Here is a 26,282-nt window from a genome sequence, read left to right as displayed (position 1 = left end):
TTCCCAATTTTGGCCGTGCATGGCTGGACTTGAAAGATGGTTTTTTCCATGGGAAGAAAAGCACAGCCCCCGCGTGTTTTGAAGGCAGATGCGAGGTGGCCCCTAAGAGGCCAAGGCCAGCCTGAGCTGTCTGTCCTGGCAGGTTTCACATGGGAACAATCCTCGGAGAGAATCACATTTGGAGGTAGAATCCTAATTTCAGCCATGGGTCCCTGGAGGAGAAGGACAGTTCTTTCCCGCAGAAAGGAAAGCAAGGAACTCCAGCGTTTCAGGGGCAGAGGAGAAGCAACCCTCAACATGCCAAGGTCAGCTGGACCAGGCAGGTGGCCCCCAGGAGGCCAAGCCAACCAGACCTGTTCCACGTTCTTTGGATCCTTGGGGCCCTGCAGCATCACAATTTTGTTCCCCTGAGGCCCAGCAATAGCACAGTGGTCTCCTTGGCTCTACAGCGGCACAAAGGCCCCTTGCTTCCATGAGGCCTTGCTGTGTCCAAATGGTTTCCTTGGTTCCATGGGGCTGCAAAATAACACAATGGCCCACTGGTTCCATGAGGTCACAGAGTGTCACAATGGTCTCCATGATTCCATAAGGTCCTGCAGGGTCACAATGGCTCCTTGGTTCCATTGGGCTCCCCAGGATCACAATGGCCCCTTGGTTGCAAAAGGCCTGGCTGTGTCACACTGGCCCTTTGCTTCCATGAGACCTTGCAGTGTCACCATGGCCCCTTGGTTCCATGAGGCGTGGCTGTGTCACAATGGCCCCTGGCTCCCATGAGGCCCTGGGATGTCACAACGGTCTCATTGGTTCCACGAGGCCCCGCAGTTCCACAATGGCCCTTCAGTGTCACAAGGCCTTGAAGTGTCACAATAGTCTCAGCGGGTTCCCCAGCTGCTTCACAATGGCCTCCTTGCTTCCATGATGCCCCGTAGCGTAGCAATGGTATCCTTGCTTCCACACAGTCAGAATGGCCCCGGGGCCTCATGGAGCCCCACAGTGTCACTACCATCCCCTTGACTCCACGAGGCCCTGCCGTGCTACAATGACCCCTTGGTTATACAAGGCCCTGCTGGGTCACAATGGCCCCTTGGTTGTGAAGCGTGCAAGAGCCTAATAGTAAGAGAAAGGCTCCAAAAAACGCTTCCTCATTATCACTGCTCAACACCTGAAAGGCTTCAAAAGTCCTTCGTCATTATGGCTGCTTGTCATAATCGCTTTTGAACGCCTGGAAACTACGTGCCGGACGGGCCGTGCATAGCCCGCCTTGAGGCCCATAAAAAGGAAGGCAAAACTGGTGCAAAATGTGGAGGCGAAAGCGAGAGGTAGAATCCCCGCCCTTTGCCTTTCCCCCCACCACCCATCGCCTGCTGCGAGACACCCTGAGGCCTCCGGGAGCCGACGCCGCCCGCCTGGGGAGAACCCCCCAATCCTTCACCCCTGCACTGAAATCCCGAGTGAGTTGTGCAACCCCTAGCCCTGCTCCTTCATCCCAGGCGCACCGAGGTTCAGCTGCAAGCATCGAGCCTGCATCTCGGAGGATGGGCCGCCGCTTTCCAGCCAAGCTGCTCCAGAGATGGGAAGAGGCAGCTAAGACGCTTCAAACAGCAGAAGAAAAAAGGCAAACACTTCTCCACTTCCCCCACCCTGTCTCAGCAGCAACAAAGGTAGCACAGTGTGCTGGTGACTTATCCTATGCTTTTTAGAGTAACCTTGTAACTTTGCTCTACTTTTCGCCTTCTTTCTCTTTGCCTCTCTTACCATTAGATAAACAGATACCCATTTTTTTGGCACCAACATTGAATCTCGTTTGGTTTCAATCTGGTCTTTGGGAATATTTTGAACCTTCAAAGTTCTTTCCTTTTTCTACTCAGAGATTTCGTTTTCTTTGCCCTTCTGGGTGTGAATCAGATGGGAACAAAGTGTCATAATGCTCTCCACGGTTCCATGAGGCGCCACAAGGGCACAACAGGCTTTTGGTGCCATGAACTTTCGTACTGTCAGCAACAGTCTCCTTGGGTCCGCAGTGTCACAATGGACCCTTGGCTCCATGAGGTTCAGTAGCGTAACATGGACGCCTTGATTCCATGAGGTTGTGTAGTGTCACAATGATCTCCTTGGTTCTGCGGCCCTGCTGTGTGACAATGGGCCTGTGCTTCCATGAGGTTCTGTACTGTCAACCATGATCTCCTTGCTTGCACAGTGTCATAACTGACCCTTGGTTCCATCAGGTGCCTGGCCTCCAACAGCTTCTGAGAGACCCTTATGGCCCCTCAAGGTCCCTCACAGCCCCTCATGACCCCTCAATGCCCCTCACAGCTCCCCATGGCCCCTGATGGCAGCTCACAGTCCCTCGCAGCCCCTCACAGTTCACAGCCCCTCATGACCCTTCACAGCCCCTAACAATCTCTCATGGCCCCTCACAGCACCTCAGGGCCCCTCAGACCTGTTTGTCTTGGCAGCTTTTGTCTTGGAGCAATCCTTGGAGAGATGGAATTTGGGAGGCCAAATCCCAGTTTTGTCCATGGACGTCTGGCCCATAAGGACAGCTCTTTTCCATTGGCAGAAAAGTGAGGAGCCCCAGTGTTTCAAAGGCAGATGAGAGCTGGCCCTCAGGAAGCCAAGGGAAGCTGGACATTCCTGGCAGCTTTTGTCGGGGAGCTATTCCTTGGATCTATGGAATTTCAGAGGTGGATTCCCAATTTTGGCCGTGCATGGCTGGACTTGAAAGATGGTTTTTTCCATGGGAAGAAAAGCACAGCCCCCGCGTGTTTTGAAGGCAGATGCGAGGTGGCCCCTAAGAGGCCAAGGCCAGCCTGAGCTGTCTGTCCTGGCAGGTTTCACATGGGAACAATCCTCGGAGAGAATCACATTTGGAGGTAGAATCCTAATTTCAGCCATGGGTCCCTGGAGGAGAAGGACAGTTCTTTCCCGCAGAAAGGAAAGCAAGGAACTCCAGCGTTTCAGGGGCAGAGGAGAAGCAACCCTCAACATGCCAAGGTCAGCTGGACCAGGCAGGTGGCCCCCAGGAGGCCAAGCCAACCAGACCTGTTCCACGTTCTTTGGATCCTTGGGGCCCTGCAGCATCACAATTTTGTTCCCCTGAGGCCCAGCAATAGCACAGTGGTCTCCTTGGCTCTACAGCGGCACAAAGGCCCCTTGCTTCCATGAGGCCTTGCTGTGTCCAAATGGTTTCCTTGGTTCCATGGGGCTGCAAAATAACACAATGGCCCACTGGTTCCATGAGGTCACAGAGTGTCACAATGGTCTCCATGATTCCATAAGGTCCTGCAGGGTCACAATGGCTCCTTGGTTCCATTGGGCTCCCCAGGATCACAATGGCCCCTTGGTTGCAAAAGGCCTGGCTGTGTCACACTGGCCCTTTGCTTCCATGAGACCTTGCAGTGTCACCATGGCCCCTTGGTTCCATGAGGCGTGGCTGTGTCACAATGGCCCCTGGCTCCCATGAGGCCCTGGGATGTCACAACGGTCTCATTGGTTCCACGAGGCCCCGCAGTTCCACAATGGCCCTTCAGTGTCACAAGGCCTTGAAGTGTCACAATAGTCTCAGCGGGTTCCCCAGCTGCTTCACAATGGCCTCCTTGCTTCCATGATGCCCCGTAGCGTAACAATGGTATCCTTGCTTCCACACAGTCAGAATGGCCCCGGGGCCTCATGGAGCCCCACAGTGTCACTACCATCCCCTTGATTCCACGAGGCCCTGCCGTGCTACAATGACCCCTTGGTTATACAAGGCCCTGCTGGGTCACAATGGCCCCTTGGTTGTGAAGCGTGCAAGAGCCTAATAGTAAGAGAAAGGCTCCAAAAAACGCTTCCTCATTATCACTGCTCAACACCTGAAAGGCTTCAAAAGTCCTTCGTCATTATGGCTGCTTGTCATAATCGCTTTTGAACGCCTGGAAACTACGTGCCGGACGGGCCGTGCATAGCCCGCCTTGAGGCCCATAAAAAGGAAGGCAAAACTGGTGCAAAATGTGGAGGCGAAAGCGAGAGGTAGAATCCCCGCCCTTTGCCTTTCCCCCCACCACCCATCGCCTGCTGCGAGACACCCTGAGGCCTCCGGGAGCCGACGCCGCCCGCCTGGGGAGAACCCCCCAATCCTTCACCCCTGCACTGAAATCCCGAGTGAGTTGTGCAACCCCTAGCCCTGCTCCTTCGTCCCAGGCGCACCGAGGTTCAGCTGCAAGCATCGAGCCTGCATCTCGGAGGATGGGCCGCCGCTTTCCAGCCAAGCTGCTCCAGAGATGGGAAGAGGCAGCTAAGACGCTTCAAACAGCAGAAGAAAAAAGGCAAACACTTCTCCACTTCCCCCACCCTGTCTCAGCAGCAACAAAGGTAGCACAGTGTGCTGGTGACTTATCCTATGCTTTTTAGAGTAACCTTGTAACTTTGCTCTACTTTTCGCCTTCTTTCTCTTTGCCTCTCTTACCATTAGATAAACAGATACCCATTTTTTTGGCACCAACATTGAATCTCGTTTGGTTTCAATCTGGTCTTTGGGAATATTTTGAACCTCCAAAGTTCTTTCCTTTTTCTACTCAGAGATTTCGTTTTCTTTGCCCTTCTGGGTGTAAATCAGATGGGAACAAAGTGTCATAATGCTCTCCACGGTTCCATGAGGCGCCACAAGGGCACAACAGACTTTTGGTGCCATGAACTTTCGTACTGTCAGCAACAGTCTCCTTGGGTCCGCAGTGTCACAATGGACCCTTGGCTCCATGAGGTTCAGTAGCGTAACATGGACGCCTTGATTCCATGAGGTTGTGTAGTGTCACAATGATCTCCTTGGTTCTGCGGCCCTGCTGTGTGACAATGGGCCTGTGCTTCCATGAAGTTCTGTACTGTCAACCATGATCTCCTTGCTTGCCCAGTGTCATAACTGACCCTTGGTTCCATCAGGTGCCTGGCCTCCAACAGCTTCTGAGAGACCCTTATGGCCCCTCAAGGTCCCTCACAGCCCCTCATGACCCCTCAATGCCCCTCACAGCTCCCCATGGCCCCTGATGGCAGCTCACAGTCCCTCGCAGCCCCTCACAGTTCACAGCCCCTCATGACCCTTCACAGCCCCTAACAATCTCTCATGGCCCCTCACAGCACCTCAGGGCCCCTCAGACCTGTTTGTCTTGGCAGCTTTTGTCTTGGAGCAATCCTTGGAGAGATGGAATTTGGGAGGCCAAATCCCAGTTTTGTCCATGGACGTCTGGCCCATAAGGACAGCTCTTTTCCATTGGCAGAAAAGTGAGGAGCCCCAGTGTTTCAAAGGCAGATGAGAGCTGGCCCTCAGGAAGCCAAGGGAAGCTGGACATTCCTGGCAGCTTTTGTCGGGGAGCTATTCCTTGGATCTATGGAATTTCAGAGGTGGATTCCCAATTTTGGCCGTGCATGGCTGGACTTGAAAGATGGTTTTTTCCATGGGAAGAAAAGCACAGCCCCCGCGTGTTTTGAAGGCAGATGCGAGGTGGCCCCTAAGAGGCCAAGGCCAGCCTGAGCTGTCTGTCCTGGCAGGTTTCACATGGGAACAATCCTCGGAGAGAATCACATTTGGAGGTAGAATCCTAATTTCAGCCATGGGTCCCTGGAGGAGAAGGACAGTTCTTTCCCGCAGAAAGGAAAGCAAGGAACTCCAGCGTTTCAGGGGCAGAGGAGAAGCAACCCTCAACATGCCAAGGTCAGCTGGACCAGGCAGGTGGCCCCCAGGAGGCCAAGCCAACCAGACCTGTTCCACGTTCTTTGGATCCTTGGGGCCCTGCAGCATCACAATTTTGTTCCCCTGAGGCCCAGCAATAGCACAGTGGTCTCCTTGGCTCTACAGCGGCACAAAGGCCCCTTGCTTCCATGAGGCCTTGCTGTGTCCAAATGGTTTCCTTGGTTCCATGGGGCTGCAAAATAACACAATGGCCCACTGGTTCCATGAGGTCACAGAGTGTCACAATGGTCTCCATGATTCCATAAGGTCCTGCAGGGTCACAATGGCTCCTTGGTTCTATTGGGCTCCCCAGGATCACAATGGCCCCTTGGTTGCAAAAGGCCTGGCTGTGTCACACTGGCCCTTTGCTTCCATGAGACCTTGCAGTGTCACCATGGCCCCTTGGTTCCATGAGGCGTGGCTGTGTCACAATGGCCCCTGGCTCCCATGAGGCCCTGGGATGTCACAACAGTCTCATTGGTTCCACGAGGCCCCGCAGTTCCACAATGGCCCTTCAGTGTCACAAGGCCTTGAAGTGTCACAATAGTCTCAGCGGGTTCCCCAGCTGCTTCACAATGGCCTCCTTGCTTCCATGATGCCCCGTAGCGTAGCAATGGTATCCTTGCTTCCACACAGTCAGAATGGCCCCGGGGCCTCATGGAGCCCCACAGTGTCACTACCATCCCCTTGACTCCACGAGGCCCTGCCGTGCTACAATGACCCCTTGGTTATACAAGGCCCTGCTGGGTCACAATGGCCCCTTGGTTGTGAAGCGTGCAAGAGCCTAATAGTAAGAGAAAGGCTCCAAAAAACGCTTCCTCATTATCACTGCTCAACACCTGAAAGGCTTCAAAAGTCCTTCGTCATTATGGCTGCTTGTCATAATCGCTTTTGAACGCCTGGAAACTACGTGCCGGACGGGCCGTGCATAGCCCGCCTTGAGGCCCATAAAAAGGAAGGCAAAACTGGTGCAAAATGTGGAGGCGAAAGCGAGAGGTAGAATCCCCGCCCTTTGCCTTTCCCCCCACCACCCATCGCCTGCTGCGAGACACCCTGAGGCCTCCGGGAGCCGACGCCGCCCGCCTGGGGAGAACCCCCCAATCCTTCACCCCTGCACTGAAATCCCGAGTGAGTTGTGCAACCCCTAGCCCTGCTCCTTCGTCCCAGGCGCACCGAGGTTCAGCTGCAAGCATCGAGCCTGCATCTCGGAGGATGGGCCGCCGCTTTCCAGCCAAGCTGCTCCAGAGATGGGAAGAGGCAGCTAAGACGCTTCAAACAGCAGAAGAAAAAAGGCAAACACTTCTCCACTTCCCCCACCCTGTCTCAGCAGCAACAAAGGTAGCACAGTGTGCTGGTGACTTATCCTATGCTTTTTAGAGTAACCTTGTAACTTTGCTCTACTTTTCGCCTTCTTTCTCTTTGCCTCTCTTACCATTAGATAAACAGATACCCATTTTTTTGGCACCAACATTGAATCTCGTTTGGTTTCAATCTGGTCTTTGGGAATATTTTGAACCTTCAAAGTTCTTTCCTTTTTCTACTCAGAGATTTCGTTTTCTTTGCCCTTCTGGGTGTAAATCAGATGGGAACAAAGTGTCATAATGCTCTCCACGGTTCCATGAGGCGCCACAAGGGCACAACAGACTTTTGGTGCCATGAACTTTCGTACTGTCAGCAACAGTCTCCTTGGGTCCGCAGTGTCACAATGGACCCTTGGCTCCATGAGGTTCAGTAGCGTAACATGGACGCCTTGATTCCATGAGGCTGTGTAGTGTCACAATGATCTCCTTGGTTCTGCGGCCCTGCTGTGTGACAATGGGCCTGTGCTTCCATGAAGTTCTGTACTGTCAACCATGATCTCCTTGCTTGCACAGTGTCATAACTGACCCTTGGTTCCATCAGGTGCCTGGCCTCCAACAGCTTCTGAGAGACCCTTATGGCCCCTCAAGGTCCCTCACAGCCCCTCATGACCCCTCAATGCCCCTCACAGCTCCCCATGGCCCCTGATGGCAGCTCACAGTCCCTCGCAGCCCCTCACAGTTCACAGCCCCTCATGACCCTTCACAGCCCCTAACAATCTCTCATGGCCCCTCACAGCACCTCAGGGCCCCTCAGACCTGTTTGTCTTGGCAGCTTTTGTCTTGGAGCAATCCTTGGAGAGATGGAATTTGGGAGGCCAAATCCCAGTTTTGTCCATGGACGTCTGGCCCATAAGGACAGCTCTTTTCCATTGGCAGAAAAGTGAGGAGCCCCAGTGTTTCAAAGGCAGATGAGAGCTGGCCCTCAGGAAGCCAAGGGAAGCTGGACATTCCTGGCAGCTTTTGTCGGGGAGCTATTCCTTGGATCTATGGAATTTCAGAGGTGGATTCCCAATTTTGGCCGTGCATGGCTGGACTTGAAAGATGGTTTTTTCCATGGGAAGAAAAGCACAGCCCCCGCGTGTTTTGAAGGCAGATGCGAGGTGGCCCCTAAGAGGCCAAGGCCAGCCTGAGCTGTCTGTCCTGGCAGGTTTCACATGGGAACAATCCTCGGAGAGAATCACATTTGGAGGTAGAATCCTAATTTCAGCCATGGGTCCCTGGAGGAGAAGGACAGTTCTTTCCCGCAGAAAGGAAAGCAAGGAACTCCAGCGTTTCAGGGGCAGAGGAGAAGCAACCCTCAACATGCCAAGGTCAGCTGGACCAGGCAGGTGGCCCCCAGGAGGCCAAGCCAACCAGACCTGTTCCACGTTCTTTGGATCCTTGGGGCCCTGCAGCATCACAATTTTGTTCCCCTGAGGCCCAGCAATAGCACAGTGGTCTCCTTGGCTCTACAGCGGCACAAAGGCCCCTTGCTTCCATGAGGCCTTGCTGTGTCCAAATGGTTTCCTTGGTTCCATGGGGCTGCAAAATAACACAATGGCCCACTGGTTCCATGAGGTCACAGAGTGTCACAATGGTCTCCATGATTCCATAAGGTCCTGCAGGGTCACAATGGCTCCTTGGTTCCATTGGGCTCCCCAGGATCACAATGGCCCCTTGGTTGCAAAAGGCCTGGCTGTGTCACACTGGCCCTTTGCTTCCATGAGACCTTGCAGTGTCACCATGGCCCCTTGGTTCCATGAGGCGTGGCTGTGTCACAATGGCCCCTGGCTCCCATGAGGCCCTGGGATGTCACAACGGTCTCATTGGTTCCACGAGGCCCCGCAGTTCCACAATGGCCCTTCAGTGTCACAAGGCCTTGAAGTGTCACAATAGTCTCAGCGGGTTCCCCAGCTGCTTCACAATGGCCTCCTTGCTTCCATGATGCCCCGTAGCGTAGCAATGGTATCCTTGCTTCCACACAGTCAGAATGGCCCCGGGGCCTCATGGAGCCCCACAGTGTCACTACCATCCCCTTGACTCCACGAGGCCCTGCCGTGCTACAATGACCCCTTGGTTATACAAGGCCCTGCTGGGTCACAATGGCCCCTTGGTTGTGAAGCGTGCAAGAGCCTAATAGTAAGAGAAAGGCTCCAAAAAACGCTTCCTCATTATCACTGCTCAACACCTGAAAGGCTTCAAAAGTCCTTCGTCATTATGGCTGCTTGTCATAATCGCTTTTGAACGCCTGGAAACTACGTGCCGGACGGGCCGTGCATAGCCCGCCTTGAGGCCCATAAAAAGGAAGGCAAAACTGGTGCAAAATGTGGAGGCGAAAGCGAGAGGTAGAATCCCCGCCCTTTGCCTTTCCCCCCACCACCCATCGCCTGCTGCGAGACACCCTGAGGCCTCCGGGAGCCGACGCCGCCCGCCTGGGGAGAACCCCCCAATCCTTCACCCCTGCACTGAAATCCCGAGTGAGTTGTGCAACCCCTAGCCCTGCTCCTTCATCCCAGGCGCACCGAGGTTCAGCTGCAAGCATCGAGCCTGCATCTCGGAGGATGGGCCGCCGCTTTCCAGCCAAGCTGCTCCAGAGATGGGAAGAGGCAGCTAAGACGCTTCAAACAGCAGAAGAAAAAAGGCAAACACTTCTCCACTTCCCCCACCCTGTCTCAGCAGCAACAAAGGTAGCACAGTGTGCTGGTGACTTATCCTATGCTTTTTAGAGTAACCTTGTAACTTTGCTCTACTTTTCGCCTTCTTTCTCTTTGCCTCTCTTACCATTAGATAAACAGATACCCATTTTTTTGGCACCAACATTGAATCTCGTTTGGTTTCAATCTGGTCTTTGGGAATATTTTGAACCTTCAAAGTTCTTTCCTTTTTCTACTCAGAGATTTCGTTTTCTTTGCCCTTCTGGGTGTGAATCAGATGGGAACAAAGTGTCATAATGCTCTCCACGGTTCCATGAGGCGCCACAAGGGCACAACAGGCTTTTGGTGCCATGAACTTTCGTACTGTCAGCAACAGTCTCCTTGGGTCCGCAGTGTCACAATGGACCCTTGGCTCCATGAGGTTCAGTAGCGTAACATGGACGCCTTGATTCCATGAGGTTGTGTAGTGTCACAATGATCTCCTTGGTTCTGCGGCCCTGCTGTGTGACAATGGGCCTGTGCTTCCATGAGGTTCTGTACTGTCAACCATGATCTCCTTGCTTGCACAGTGTCATAACTGACCCTTGGTTCCATCAGGTGCCTGGCCTCCAACAGCTTCTGAGAGACCCTTATGGCCCCTCAAGGTCCCTCACAGCCCCTCATGACCCCTCAATGCCCCTCACAGCTCCCCATGGCCCCTGATGGCAGCTCACAGTCCCTCGCAGCCCCTCACAGTTCACAGCCCCTCATGACCCTTCACAGCCCCTAACAATCTCTCATGGCCCCTCACAGCACCTCAGGGCCCCTCAGACCTGTTTGTCTTGGCAGCTTTTGTCTTGGAGCAATCCTTGGAGAGATGGAATTTGGGAGGCCAAATCCCAGTTTTGTCCATGGACGTCTGGCCCATAAGGACAGCTCTTTTCCATTGGCAGAAAAGTGAGGAGCCCCAGTGTTTCAAAGGCAGATGAGAGCTGGCCCTCAGGAAGCCAAGGGAAGCTGGACATTCCTGGCAGCTTTTGTCGGGGAGCTATTCCTTGGATCTATGGAATTTCAGAGGTGGATTCCCAATTTTGGCCGTGCATGGCTGGACTTGAAAGATGGTTTTTTCCATGGGAAGAAAAGCACAGCCCCCGCGTGTTTTGAAGGCAGATGCGAGGTGGCCCCTAAGAGGCCAAGGCCAGCCTGAGCTGTCTGTCCTGGCAGGTTTCACATGGGAACAATCCTCGGAGAGAATCACATTTGGAGGTAGAATCCTAATTTCAGCCATGGGTCCCTGGAGGAGAAGGACAGTTCTTTCCCGCAGAAAGGAAAGCAAGGAACTCCAGCGTTTCAGGGGCAGAGGAGAAGCAACCCTCAACATGCCAAGGTCAGCTGGACCAGGCAGGTGGCCCCCAGGAGGCCAAGCCAACCAGACCTGTTCCACGTTCTTTGGATCCTTGGGGCCCTGCAGCATCACAATTTTGTTCCCCTGAGGCCCAGCAATAGCACAGTGGTCTCCTTGGCTCTACAGCGGCACAAAGGCCCCTTGCTTCCATGAGGCCTTGCTGTGTCCAAATGGTTTCCTTGGTTCCATGGGGCTGCAAAATAACACAATGGCCCACTGGTTCCATGAGGTCACAGAGTGTCACAATGGTCTCCATGATTCCATAAGGTCCTGCAGGGTCACAATGGCTCCTTGGTTCCATTGGGCTCCCCAGGATCACAATGGCCCCTTGGTTGCAAAAGGCCTGGCTGTGTCACACTGGCCCTTTGCTTCCATGAGACCTTGCAGTGTCACCATGGCCCCTTGGTTCCATGAGGCGTGGCTGTGTCACAATGGCCCCTGGCTCCCATGAGGCCCTGGGATGTCACAACGGTCTCATTGGTTCCACGAGGCCCCGCAGTTCCACAATGGCCCTTCAGTGTCACAAGGCCTTGAAGTGTCACAATAGTCTCAGCGGGTTCCCCAGCTGCTTCACAATGGCCTCCTTGCTTCCATGATGCCCCGTAGCGTAGCAATGGTATCCTTGCTTCCACACAGTCAGAATGGCCCCGGGGCCTCATGGAGCCCCACAGTGTCACTACCATCCCCTTGACTCCACGAGGCCCTGCCGTGCTACAATGACCCCTTGGTTATACAAGGCCCTGCTGGGTCACAATGGCCCCTTGGTTGTGAAGCGTGCAAGAGCCTAATAGTAAGAGAAAGGCTCCAAAAAACGCTTCCTCATTATCACTGCTCAACACCTGAAAGGCTTCAAAAGTCCTTCGTCATTATGGCTGCTTGTCATAATCGCTTTTGAACGCCTGGAAACTACGTGCCGGACGGGCCGTGCATAGCCCGCCTTGAGGCCCATAAAAAGGAAGGCAAAACTGGTGCAAAATGTGGAGGCGAAAGCGAGAGGTAGAATCCCCGCCCTTTGCCTTTCCCCCCACCACCCATCGCCTGCTGCGAGACACCCTGAGGCCTCCGGGAGCCGACGCCGCCCGCCTGGGGAGAACCCCCCAATCCTTCACCCCTGCACTGAAATCCCGAGTGAGTTGTGCAACCCCTAGCCCTGCTCCTTCGTCCCAGGCGCACCGAGGTTCAGCTGCAAGCATCGAGCCTGCATCTCGGAGGATGGGCCGCCGCTTTCCAGCCAAGCTGCTCCAGAGATGGGAAGAGGCAGCTAAGACGCTTCAAACAGCAGAAGAAAAAAGGCAAACACTTCTCCACTTCCCCCACCCTGTCTCAGCAGCAACAAAGGTAGCACAGTGTGCTGGTGACTTATCCTATGCTTTTTAGAGTAACCTTGTAACTTTGCTCTACTTTTCGCCTTCTTTCTCTTTGCCTCTCTTACCATTAGATAAACAGATACCCATTTTTTTGGCACCAACATTGAATCTCGTTTGGTTTCAATCTGGTCTTTGGGAATATTTTGAACCTTCAAAGTTCTTTCCTTTTTCTACTCAGAGATTTCGTTTTCTTTGCCCTTCTGGGTGTGAATCAGATGGGAACAAAGTGTCATAATGCTCTCCACGGTTCCATGAGGCGCCACAAGGGCACAACAGGCTTTTGGTGCCATGAACTTTCGTACTGTCAGCAACAGTCTCCTTGGGTCCGCAGTGTCACAATGGACCCTTGGCTCCATGAGGTTCAGTAGCGTAACATGGACGCCTTGATTCCATGAGGTTGTGTAGTGTCACAATGATCTCCTTGGTTCTGCGGCCCTGCTGTGTGACAATGGGCCTGTGCTTCCATGAGGTTCTGTACTGTCAACCATGATCTCCTTGCTTGCACAGTGTCATAACTGACCCTTGGTTCCATCAGGTGCCTGGCCTCCAACAGCTTCTGAGAGACCCTTATGGCCCCTCAAGGTCCCTCACAGCCCCTCATGACCCCTCAATGCCCCTCACAGCTCCCCATGGCCCCTGATGGCAGCTCACAGTCCCTCGCAGCCCCTCACAGTTCACAGCCCCTCATGACCCTTCACAGCCCCTAACAATCTCTCATGGCCCCTCACAGCACCTCAGGGCCCCTCAGACCTGTTTGTCTTGGCAGCTTTTGTCTTGGAGCAATCCTTGGAGAGATGGAATTTGGGAGGCCAAATCCCAGTTTTGTCCATGGACGTCTGGCCCATAAGGACAGCTCTTTTCCATTGGCAGAAAAGTGAGGAGCCCCAGTGTTTCAAAGGCAGATGAGAGCTGGCCCTCAGGAAGCCAAGGGAAGCTGGACATTCCTGGCAGCTTTTGTCGGGGAGCTATTCCTTGGATCTATGGAATTTCAGAGGTGGATTCCCAATTTTGGCCGTGCATGGCTGGACTTGAAAGATGGTTTTTTCCATGGGAAGAAAAGCACAGCCCCCGCGTGTTTTGAAGGCAGATGCGAGGTGGCCCCTAAGAGGCCAAGGCCAGCCTGAGCTGTCTGTCCTGGCAGGTTTCACATGGGAACAATCCTCGGAGAGAATCACATTTGGAGGTAGAATCCTAATTTCAGCCATGGGTCCCTGGAGGAGAAGGACAGTTCTTTCCCGCAGAAAGGAAAGCAAGGAACTCCAGCGTTTCAGGGGCAGAGGAGAAGCAACCCTCAACATGCCAAGGTCAGCTGGACCAGGCAGGTGGCCCCCAGGAGGCCAAGCCAACCAGACCTGTTCCACGTTCTTTGGATCCTTGGGGCCCTGCAGCATCACAATTTTGTTCCCCTGAGGCCCAGCAATAGCACAGTGGTCTCCTTGGCTCTACAGCGGCACAAAGGCCCCTTGCTTCCATGAGGCCTTGCTGTGTCCAAATGGTTTCCTTGGTTCCATGGGGCTGCAAAATAACACAATGGCCCACTGGTTCCATGAGGTCACAGAGTGTCACAATGGTCTCCATGATTCCATAAGGTCCTGCAGGGTCACAATGGCTCCTTGGTTCCATTGGGCTCCCCAGGATCACAATGGCCCCTTGGTTGCAAAAGGCCTGGCTGTGTCACACTGGCCCTTTGCTTCCATGAGACCTTGCAGTGTCACCATGGCCCCTTGGTTCCATGAGGCGTGGCTGTGTCACAATGGCCCCTGGCTCCCATGAGGCCCTGGGATGTCACAACGGTCTCATTGGTTCCACGAGGCCCCGCAGTTCCACAATGGCCCTTCAGTGTCACAAGGCCTTGAAGTGTCACAATAGTCTCAGCGGGTTCCCCAGCTGCTTCACAATGGCCTCCTTGCTTCCATGATGCCCCGTAGCGTAACAATGGTATCCTTGCTTCCACACAGTCAGAATGGCCCCGGGGCCTCATGGAGCCCCACAGTGTCACTACCATCCCCTTGATTCCACGAGGCCCTGCCGTGCTACAATGACCCCTTGGTTATACAAGGCCCTGCTGGGTCACAATGGCCCCTTGGTTGTGAAGCGTGCAAGAGCCTAATAGTAAGAGAAAGGCTCCAAAAAACGCTTCCTCATTATCACTGCTCAACACCTGAAAGGCTTCAAAAGTCCTTCGTCATTATGGCTGCTTGTCATAATCGCTTTTGAACGCCTGGAAACTACGTGCCGGACGGGCCGTGCATAGCCCGCCTTGAGGCCCATAAAAAGGAAGGCAAAACTGGTGCAAAATGTGGAGGCGAAAGCGAGAGGTAGAATCCCCGCCCTTTGCCTTTCCCCCCACCACCCATCGCCTGCTGCGAGACACCCTGAGGCCTCCGGGAGCCGACGCCGCCCGCCTGGGGAGAACCCCCCAATCCTTCACCCCTGCACTGAAATCCCGAGTGAGTTGTGCAACCCCTAGCCCTGCTCCTTCGTCCCAGGCGCACCGAGGTTCAGCTGCAAGCATCGAGCCTGCATCTCGGAGGATGGGCCGCCGCTTTCCAGCCAAGCTGCTCCAGAGATGGGAAGAGGCAGCTAAGACGCTTCAAACAGCAGAAGAAAAAAGGCAAACACTTCTCCACTTCCCCCACCCTGTCTCAGCAGCAACAAAGGTAGCACAGTGTGCTGGTGACTTATCCTATGCTTTTTAGAGTAACCTTGTAACTTTGCTCTACTTTTCGCCTTCTTTCTCTTTGCCTCTCTTACCATTAGATAAACAGATACCCATTTTTTTGGCACCAACATTGAATCTCGTTTGGTTTCAATCTGGTCTTTGGGAATATTTTGAACCTCCAAAGTTCTTTCCTTTTTCTACTCAGAGATTTCGTTTTCTTTGCCCTTCTGGGTGTAAATCAGATGGGAACAAAGTGTCATAATGCTCTCCACGGTTCCATGAGGCGCCACAAGGGCACAACAGACTTTTGGTGCCATGAACTTTCGTACTGTCAGCAACAGTCTCCTTGGGTCCGCAGTGTCACAATGGACCCTTGGCTCCATGAGGTTCAGTAGCGTAACATGGACGCCTTGATTCCATGAGGTTGTGTAGTGTCACAATGATCTCCTTGGTTCTGCGGCCCTGCTGTGTGACAATGGGCCTGTGCTTCCATGAAGTTCTGTACTGTCAACCATGATCTCCTTGCTTGCCCAGTGTCATAACTGACCCTTGGTTCCATCAGGTGCCTGGCCTCCAACAGCTTCTGAGAGACCCTTATGGCCCCTCAAGGTCCCTCACAGCCCCTCATGACCCCTCAATGCCCCTCACAGCTCCCCATGGCCCCTGATGGCAGCTCACAGTCCCTCGCAGCCCCTCACAGTTCACAGCCCCTCATGACCCTTCACAGCCCCTAACAATCTCTCATGGCCCCTCACAGCACCTCAGGGCCCCTCAGACCTGTTTGTCTTGGCAGCTTTTGTCTTGGAGCAATCCTTGGAGAGATGGAATTTGGGAGGCCAAATCCCAGTTTTGTCCATGGACGTCTGGCCCATAAGGACAGCTCTTTTCCATTGGCAGAAAAGTGAGGAGCCCCAGTGTTTCAAAGGCAGATGAGAGCTGGCCCTCAGGAAGCCAAGGGAAGCTGGACATTCCTGGCAGCTTTTGTCGGGGAGCTATTCCTTGGATCTATGGAATTTCAGAGGTGGATTCCCAATTTTGGCCGTGCATGGCTGGACTTGAAAGATGGTTTTTTCCATGGGAAGAAAAGCACAGCCCCCGCGTGTTTTGAAGGCAGATGCGAGGTGGCCCCTAAGAGGCCAAGGCCAGCCTGAGCTGTCTGTCCTGGCAGGTTTCACATGGGAACAATCCTCGGAGAGAATCACATTTGGAGGTAGAATCCTAATTTCAGCCATGGGTCCCTGGAGGAGAAGGACAGTTCTTTCCCGCAGAAAGGAAAGCAAGGAACTCCAGCGTTTCAGGGGCAGAGGAGAAGCAACCCTCAACATGCCAAGGTCAGCTGGACCAGGCAGGTGGCCCCCAGGAGGCCAAGCCAACCAGACCTGTTCCACGTTCTTTGGATCCTTGGGGCCCTGCAGCATCACAATTTTGTTCCCCTGAGGCCCAGCAATAGCACAGTGGTCTCCTTGGCTCTACAGCGGCACAAAGGCCCCTTGCTTCCATGAGGCCTTGCTGTGTCCAAATGGTTTCCTTGGTTCCATGGGGCTGCAAAATAACACAATGGCCCACTGGTTCCATGAGGTCACAGAGTGTCACAATGGTCTCCATGATTCCATAAGGTCCTGCAGGGTCACAATGGCTCCTTGGTTCTATTGGGCTCCCCAGGATCACAATGGCCCCTTGGTTGCAAAAGGCCTGGCTGTGTCACACTGGCCCTTTGCTTCCATGAGACCTTGCAGTGTCACCATGGCCCCTTGGTTCCATGAGGCGTGGCTGTGTCACAATGGCCCCTGGCTCCCATGAGGCCCTGGGATGTCACAACAGTCTCATTGGTTCCACGAGGCCCCGCAGTTCCACAATGGCCCTTCAGTGTCACAAGGCCTTGAAGTGTCACAATAGTCTCAGCGGGTTCCCCAGCTGCTTCACAATGGCCTCCTTGCTTCCATGATGCCCCGTAGCGTAGCAATGGTATCCTTGCTTCCACACAGTCAGAATGGCCCCGGGGCCTCATGGAGCCCCACAGTGTCACTACCATCCCCTTGACTCCACGAGGCCCTGCCGTGCTACAATGACCCCTTGGTTATACAAGGCCCTGCTGGGTCACAATGGCCCCTTGGTTGTGAAGCGTGCAAGAGCCTAATAGTAAGAGAAAGGCTCCAAAAAACGCTTCCTCATTATCACTGCTCAACACCTGAAAGGCTTCAAAAGTCCTTCGTCATTATGGCTGCTTGTCATAATCGCTTTTGAACGCCTGGAAACTACGTGCCGGACGGGCCGTGCATAGCCCGCCTTGAGGCCCATAAAAAGGAAGGCAAAACTGGTGCAAAATGTGGAGGCGAAAGCGAGAGGTAGAATCCCCGCCCTTTGCCTTTCCCCCCACCACCCATCGCCTGCTGCGAGACACCCTGAGGCCTCCGGGAGCCGACGCCGCCCGCCTGGGGAGAACCCCCCAATCCTTCACCCCTGCACTGAAATCCCGAGTGAGTTGTGCAACCCCTAGCCCTGCTCCTTCGTCCCAGGCGCACCGAGGTTCAGCTGCAAGCATCGAGCCTGCATCTCGGAGGATGGGCCGCCGCTTTCCAGCCAAGCTGCTCCAGAGATGGGAAGAGGCAGCTAAGACGCTTCAAACAGCAGAAGAAAAAAGGCAAACACTTCTCCACTTCCCCCACCCTGTCTCAGCAGCAACAAAGGTAGCACAGTGTGCTGGTGACTTATCCTATGCTTTTTAGAGTAACCTTGTAACTTTGCTCTACTTTTCGCCTTCTTTCTCTTTGCCTCTCTTACCATTAGATAAACAGATACCCATTTTTTTGGCACCAACATTGAATCTCGTTTGGTTTCAATCTGGTCTTTGGGAATATTTTGAACCTTCAAAGTTCTTTCCTTTTTCTACTCAGAGATTTCGTTTTCTTTGCCCTTCTGGGTGTAAATCAGATGGGAACAAAGTGTCATAATGCTCTCCACGGTTCCATGAGGCGCCACAAGGGCACAACAGACTTTTGGTGCCATGAACTTTCGTACTGTCAGCAACAGTCTCCTTGGGTCCGCAGTGTCACAATGGACCCTTGGCTCCATGAGGTTCAGTAGCGTAACATGGACGCCTTGATTCCATGAGGCTGTGTAGTGTCACAATGATCTCCTTGGTTCTGCGGCCCTGCTGTGTGACAATGGGCCTGTGCTTCCATGAAGTTCTGTACTGTCAACCATGATCTCCTTGCTTGCACAGTGTCATAACTGACCCTTGGTTCCATCAGGTGCCTGGCCTCCAACAGCTTCTGAGAGACCCTTATGGCCCCTCAAGGTCCCTCACAGCCCCTCATGACCCCTCAATGCCCCTCACAGCTCCCCATGGCCCCTGATGGCAGCTCACAGTCCCTCGCAGCCCCTCACAGTTCACAGCCCCTCATGACCCTTCACAGCCCCTAACAATCTCTCATGGCCCCTCACAGCACCTCAGGGCCCCTCAGACCTGTTTGTCTTGGCAGCTTTTGTCTTGGAGCAATCCTTGGAGAGATGGAATTTGGGAGGCCAAATCCCAGTTTTGTCCATGGACGTCTGGCCCATAAGGACAGCTCTTTTCCATTGGCAGAAAAGTGAGGAGCCCCAGTGTTTCAAAGGCAGATGAGAGCTGGCCCTCAGGAAGCCAAGGGAAGCTGGACATTCCTGGCAGCTTTTGTCGGGGAGCTATTCCTTGGATCTATGGAATTTCAGAGGTGGATTCCCAATTTTGGCCGTGCATGGCTGGACTTGAAAGATGGTTTTTTCCATGGGAAGAAAAGCACAGCCCCCGCGTGTTTTGAAGGCAGATGCGAGGTGGCCCCTAAGAGGCCAAGGCCAGCCTGAGCTGTCTGTCCTGGCAGGTTTCACATGGGAACAATCCTCGGAGAGAATCACATTTGGAGGTAGAATCCTAATTTCAGCCATGGGTCCCTGGAGGAGAAGGACAGTTCTTTCCCGCAGAAAGGAAAGCAAGGAACTCCAGCGTTTCAGGGGCAGAGGAGAAGCAACCCTCAACATGCCAAGGTCAGCTGGACCAGGCAGGTGGCCCCCAGGAGGCCAAGCCAACCAGACCTGTTCCACGTTCTTTGGATCCTTGGGGCCCTGCAGCATCACAATTTTGTTCCCCTGAGGCCCAGCAATAGCACAGTGGTCTCCTTGGCTCTACAGCGGCACAAAGGCCCCTTGCTTCCATGAGGCCTTGCTGTGTCCAAATGGTTTCCTTGGTTCCATGGGGCTGCAAAATAACACAATGGCCCACTGGTTCCATGAGGTCACAGAGTGTCACAATGGTCTCCATGATTCCATAAGGTCCTGCAGGGTCACAATGGCTCCTTGGTTCCATTGGGCTCCCCAGGATCACAATGGCCCCTTGGTTGCAAAAGGCCTGGCTGTGTCACACTGGCCCTTTGCTTCCATGAGACCTTGCAGTGTCACCATGGCCCCTTGGTTCCATGAGGCGTGGCTGTGTCACAATGGCCCCTGGCTCCCATGAGGCCCTGGGATGTCACAACGGTCTCATTGGTTCCACGAGGCCCCGCAGTTCCACAATGGCCCTTCAGTGTCACAAGGCCTTGAAGTGTCACAATAGTCTCAGCGGGTTCCCCAGCTGCTTCACAATGGCCTCCTTGCTTCCATGATGCCCCGTAGCGTAGCAATGGTATCCTTGCTTCCACACAGTCAGAATGGCCCCGGGGCCTCATGGAGCCCCACAGTGTCACTACCATCCCCTTGACTCCACGAGGCCCTGCCGTGCTACAATGACCCCTTGGTTATACAAGGCCCTGCTGGGTCACAATGGCCCCTTGGTTGTGAAGCGTGCAAGAGCCTAATAGTAAGAGAAAGGCTCCAAAAAACGCTTCCTCATTATCACTGCTCAACACCTGAAAGGCTTCAAAAGTCCTTCGTCATTATGGCTGCTTGTCATAATCGCTTTTGAACGCCTGGAAACTACGTGCCGGACGGGCCGTGCATAGCCCGCCTTGAGGCCCATAAAAAGGAAGGCAAAACTGGTGCAAAATGTGGAGGCGAAAGCGAGAGGTAGAATCCCCGCCCTTTGCCTTTCCCCCCACCACCCATCGCCTGCTGCGAGACACCCTGAGGCCTCCGGGAGCCGACGCCGCCCGCCTGGGGAGAACCCCCCAATCCTTCACCCCTGCACTGAAATCCCGAGTGAGTTGTGCAACCCCTAGCCCTGCTCCTTCATCCCAGGCGCACCGAGGTTCAGCTGCAAGCATCGAGCCTGCATCTCGGAGGATGGGCCGCCGCTTTCCAGCCAAGCTGCTCCAGAGATGGGAAGAGGCAGCTAAGACGCTTCAAACAGCAGAAGAAAAAAGGCAAACACTTCTCCACTTCCCCCACCCTGTCTCAGCAGCAACAAAGGTAGCACAGTGTGCTGGTGACTTATCCTATGCTTTTTAGAGTAACCTTGTAACTTTGCTCTACTTTTCGCCTTCTTTCTCTTTGCCTCTCTTACCATTAGATAAACAGATACCCATTTTTTTGGCACCAACATTGAATCTCGTTTGGTTTCAATCTGGTCTTTGGGAATATTTTGAACCTTCAAAGTTCTTTCCTTTTTCTACTCAGAGATTTCGTTTTCTTTGCCCTTCTGGGTGTGAATCAGATGGGAACAAAGTGTCATAATGCTCTCCACGGTTCCATGAGGCGCCACAAGGGCACAACAGGCTTTTGGTGCCATGAACTTTCGTACTGTCAGCAACAGTCTCCTTGGGTCCGCAGTGTCACAATGGACCCTTGGCTCCATGAGGTTCAGTAGCGTAACATGGACGCCTTGATTCCATGAGGTTGTGTAGTGTCACAATGATCTCCTTGGTTCTGCGGCCCTGCTGTGTGACAATGGGCCTGTGCTTCCATGAGGTTCTGTACTGTCAACCATGATCTCCTTGCTTGCACAGTGTCATAACTGACCCTTGGTTCCATCAGGTGCCTGGCCTCCAACAGCTTCTGAGAGACCCTTATGGCCCCTCAAGGTCCCTCACAGCCCCTCATGACCCCTCAATGCCCCTCACAGCTCCCCATGGCCCCTGATGGCAGCTCACAGTCCCTCGCAGCCCCTCACAGTTCACAGCCCCTCATGACCCTTCACAGCCCCTAACAATCTCTCATGGCCCCTCACAGCACCTCAGGGCCCCTCAGACCTGTTTGTCTTGGCAGCTTTTGTCTTGGAGCAATCCTTGGAGAGATGGAATTTGGGAGGCCAAATCCCAGTTTTGTCCATGGACGTCTGGCCCATAAGGACAGCTCTTTTCCATTGGCAGAAAAGTGAGGAGCCCCAGTGTTTCAAAGGCAGATGAGAGCTGGCCCTCAGGAAGCCAAGGGAAGCTGGACATTCCTGGCAGCTTTTGTCGGGGAGCTATTCCTTGGATCTATGGAATTTCAGAGGTGGATTCCCAATTTTGGCCGTGCATGGCTGGACTTGAAAGATGGTTTTTTCCATGGGAAGAAAAGCACAGCCCCCGCGTGTTTTGAAGGCAGATGCGAGGTGGCCCCTAAGAGGCCAAGGCCAGCCTGAGCTGTCTGTCCTGGCAGGTTTCACATGGGAACAATCCTCGGAGAGAATCACATTTGGAGGTAGAATCCTAATTTCAGCCATGGGTCCCTGGAGGAGAAGGACAGTTCTTTCCCGCAGAAAGGAAAGCAAGGAACTCCAGCGTTTCAGGGGCAGAGGAGAAGCAACCCTCAACATGCCAAGGTCAGCTGGACCAGGCAGGTGGCCCCCAGGAGGCCAAGCCAACCAGACCTGTTCCACGTTCTTTGGATCCTTGGGGCCCTGCAGCATCACAATTTTGTTCCCCTGAGGCCCAGCAATAGCACAGTGGTCTCCTTGGCTCTACAGCGGCACAAAGGCCCCTTGCTTCCATGAGGCCTTGCTGTGTCCAAATGGTTTCCTTGGTTCCATGGGGCTGCAAAATAACACAATGGCCCACTGGTTCCATGAGGTCACAGAGTGTCACAATGGTCTCCATGATTCCATAAGGTCCTGCAGGGTCACAATGGCTCCTTGGTTCCATTGGGCTCCCCAGGATCACAATGGCCCCTTGGTTGCAAAAGGCCTGGCTGTGTCACACTGGCCCTTTGCTTCCATGAGACCTTGCAGTGTCACCATGGCCCCTTGGTTCCATGAGGCGTGGCTGTGTCACAATGGCCCCTGGCTCCCATGAGGCCCTGGGATGTCACAACGGTCTCATTGGTTCCACGAGGCCCCGCAGTTCCACAATGGCCCTTCAGTGTCACAAGGCCTTGAAGTGTCACAATAGTCTCAGCGGGTTCCCCAGCTGCTTCACAATGGCCTCCTTGCTTCCATGATGCCCCGTAGCGTAGCAATGGTATCCTTGCTTCCACACAGTCAGAATGGCCCCGGGGCCTCATGGAGCCCCACAGTGTCACTACCATCCCCTTGACTCCACGAGGCCCTGCCGTGCTACAATGACCCCTTGGTTATACAAGGCCCTGCTGGGTCACAATGGCCCCTTGGTTGTGAAGCGTGCAAGAGCCTAATAGTAAGAGAAAGGCTCCAAAAAACGCTTCCTCATTATCACTGCTCAACACCTGAAAGGCTTCAAAAGTCCTTCGTCATTATGGCTGCTTGTCATAATCGCTTTTGAACGCCTGGAAACTACGTGCCGGACGGGCCGTGCATAGCCCGCCTTGAGGCCCATAAAAAGGAAGGCAAAACTGGTGCAAAATGTGGAGGCGAAAGCGAGAGGTAGAATCCCCGCCCTTTGCCTTTCCCCCCACCACCCATCGCCTGCTGCGAGACACCCTGAGGCCTCCGGGAGCCGACGCCGCCCGCCTGGGGAGAACCCCCCAATCCTTCACCCCTGCACTGAAATCCCGAGTGAGTTGTGCAACCCCTAGCCCTGCTCCTTCGTCCCAGGCGCACCGAGGTTCAGCTGCAAGCATCGAGCCTGCATCTCGGAGGATGGGCCGCCGCTTTCCAGCCAAGCTGCTCCAGAGATGGGAAGAGGCAGCTAAGACGCTTCAAACAGCAGAAGAAAAAAGGCAAACACTTCTCCACTTCCCCCACCCTGTCTCAGCAGCAACAAAGGTAGCACAGTGTGCTGGTGACTTATCCTATGCTTTTTAGAGTAACCTTGTAACTTTGCTCTACTTTTCGCCTTCTTTCTCTTTGCCTCTCTTACCATTAGATAAACAGATACCCATTTTTTTGGCACCAACATTGAATCTCGTTTGGTTTCAATCTGGTCTTTGGGAATATTTTGAACCTTCAAAGTTCTTTCCTTTTTCTACTCAGAGATTTCGTTTTCTTTGCCCTTCTGGGTGTGAATCAGATGGGAACAAAGTGTCATAATGCTCTCCACGGTTCCATGAGGCGCCACAAGGGCACAACAGGCTTTTGGTGCCATGAACTTTCGTACTGTCAGCAACAGTCTCCTTGGGTCCGCAGTGTCACAATGGACCCTTGGCTCCATGAGGTTCAGTAGCGTAACATGGACGCCTTGATTCCATGAGGTTGTGTAGTGTCACAATGATCTCCTTGGTTCTGCGGCCCTGCTGTGTGACAATGGGCCTGTGCTTCCATGAGGTTCTGTACTGTCAACCATGATCTCCTTGCTTGCACAGTGTCATAACTGACCCTTGGTTCCATCAGGTGCCTGGCCTCCAACAGCTTCTGAGAGACCCTTATGGCCCCTCAAGGTCCCTCACAGCCCCTCATGACCCCTCAATGCCCCTCACAGCTCCCCATGGCCCCTGATGGCAGCTCACAGTCCCTCGCAGCCCCTCACAGTTCACAGCCCCTCATGACCCTTCACAGCCCCTAACAATCTCTCATGGCCCCTCACAGCACCTCAGGGCCCCTCAGACCTGTTTGTCTTGGCAGCTTTTGTCTTGGAGCAATCCTTGGAGAGATGGAATTTGGGAGGCCAAATCCCAGTTTTGTCCATGGACGTCTGGCCCATAAGGACAGCTCTTTTCCATTGGCAGAAAAGTGAGGAGCCCCAGTGTTTCAAAGGCAGATGAGAGCTGGCCCTCAGGAAGCCAAGGGAAGCTGGACATTCCTGGCAGCTTTTGTCGGGGAGCTATTCCTTGGATCTATGGAATTTCAGAGGTGGATTCCCAATTTTGGCCGTGCATGGCTGGACTTGAAAGATGGTTTTTTCCATGGGAAGAAAAGCACAGCCCCCGCGTGTTTTGAAGGCAGATGCGAGGTGGCCCCTAAGAGGCCAAGGCCAGCCTGAGCTGTCTGTCCTGGCAGGTTTCACATGGGAACAATCCTCGGAGAGAATCACATTTGGAGGTAGAATCCTAATTTCAGCCATGGGTCCCTGGAGGAGAAGGACAGTTCTTTCCCGCAGAAAGGAAAGCAAGGAACTCCAGCGTTTCAGGGGCAGAGGAGAAGCAACCCTCAACATGCCAAGGTCAGCTGGACCAGGCAGGTGGCCCCCAGGAGGCCAAGCCAACCAGACCTGTTCCACGTTCTTTGGATCCTTGGGGCCCTGCAGCATCACAATTTTGTTCCCCTGAGGCCCAGCAATAGCACAGTGGTCTCCTTGGCTCTACAGCGGCACAAAGGCCCCTTGCTTCCATGAGGCCTTGCTGTGTCCAAATGGTTTCCTTGGTTCCATGGGGCTGCAAAATAACACAATGGCCCACTGGTTCCATGAGGTCACAGAGTGTCACAATGGTCTCCATGATTCCATAAGGTCCTGCAGGGTCACAATGGCTCCTTGGTTCCATTGGGCTCCCCAGGATCACAATGGCCCCTTGGTTGCAAAAGGCCTGGCTGTGTCACACTGGCCCTTTGCTTCCATGAGACCTTGCAGTGTCACCATGGCCCCTTGGTTCCATGAGGCGTGGCTGTGTCACAATGGCCCCTGGCTCCCATGAGGCCCTGGGATGTCACAACGGTCTCATTGGTTCCACGAGGCCCCGCAGTTCCACAATGGCCCTTCAGTGTCACAAGGCCTTGAAGTGTCACAATAGTCTCAGCGGGTTCCCCAGCTGCTTCACAATGGCCTCCTTGCTTCCATGATGCCCCGTAGCGTAGCAATGGTATCCTTGCTTCCACACAGTCAGAATGGCCCCGGGGCCTCATGGAGCCCCACAGTGTCACTACCATCCCCTTGACTCCACGAGGCCCTGCCGTGCTACAATGACCCCTTGGTTATACAAGGCCCTGCTGGGTCACAATGGCCCCTTGGTTGTGAAGCGTGCAAGAGCCTAATAGTAAGAGAAAGGCTCCAAAAAACGCTTCCTCATTATCACTGCTCAACACCTGAAAGGCTTCAAAAGTCCTTCGTCATTATGGCTGCTTGTCATAATCGCTTTTGAACGCCTGGAAACTACGTGCCGGACGGGCCGTGCATAGCCCGCCTTGAGGCCCATAAAAAGGAAGGCAAAACTGGTGCAAAATGTGGAGGCGAAAGCGAGAGGTAGAATCCCCGCCCTTTGCCTTTCCCCCCACCACCCATCGCCTGCTGCGAGACACCCTGAGGCCTCCGGGAGCCGACGCCGCCCGCCTGGGGAGAACCCCCCAATCCTTCACCCCTGCACTGAAATCCCGAGTGAGTTGTGCAACCCCTAGCCCTGCTCCTTCGTCCCAGGCGCACCGAGGTTCAGCTGCAAGCATCGAGCCTGCATCTCGGAGGATGGGCCGCCGCTTTCCAGCCAAGCTGCTCCAGAGATGGGAAGAGGCAGCTAAGACGCTTCAAACAGCAGAAGAAAAAAGGCAAACACTTCTCCACTTCCCCCACCCTGTCTCAGCAGCAACAAAGGTAGCACAGTGTGCTGGTGACTTATCCTATGCTTTTTAGAGTAACCTTGTAACTTTGCTCTACTTTTCGCCTTCTTTCTCTTTGCCTCTCTTACCATTAGATAAACAGATACCCATTTTTTTGGCACCAACATTGAATCTCGTTTGGTTTCAATCTGGTCTTTGGGAATATTTTGAACCTTCAAAGTTCTTTCCTTTTTCTACTCAGAGATTTCGTTTTCTTTGCCCTTCTGGGTGTGAATCAGATGGGAACAAAGTGTCATAATGCTCTCCACGGTTCCATGAGGCGCCACAAGGGCACAACAGGCTTTTGGTGTCATGAACTTTCGTACTGTCAGCAACAGTCTCCTTGGGTCCGCAGTGTCACAATGGACCCTTGGCTCCATGAGGTTCAGTAGCGTAACATGGACGCCTTGATTCC

The sequence above is a fragment of the Corvus hawaiiensis genome, chromosome 27 (genome assembly GCF_020740725.1).
Source record: "Corvus hawaiiensis isolate bCorHaw1 chromosome 27, bCorHaw1.pri.cur, whole genome shotgun sequence".
NCBI classification, from domain to species: domain Eukaryota; kingdom Metazoa; phylum Chordata; class Aves; order Passeriformes; family Corvidae; genus Corvus; species Corvus hawaiiensis.
This window is presented reverse-complemented; position numbering follows the sequence as displayed.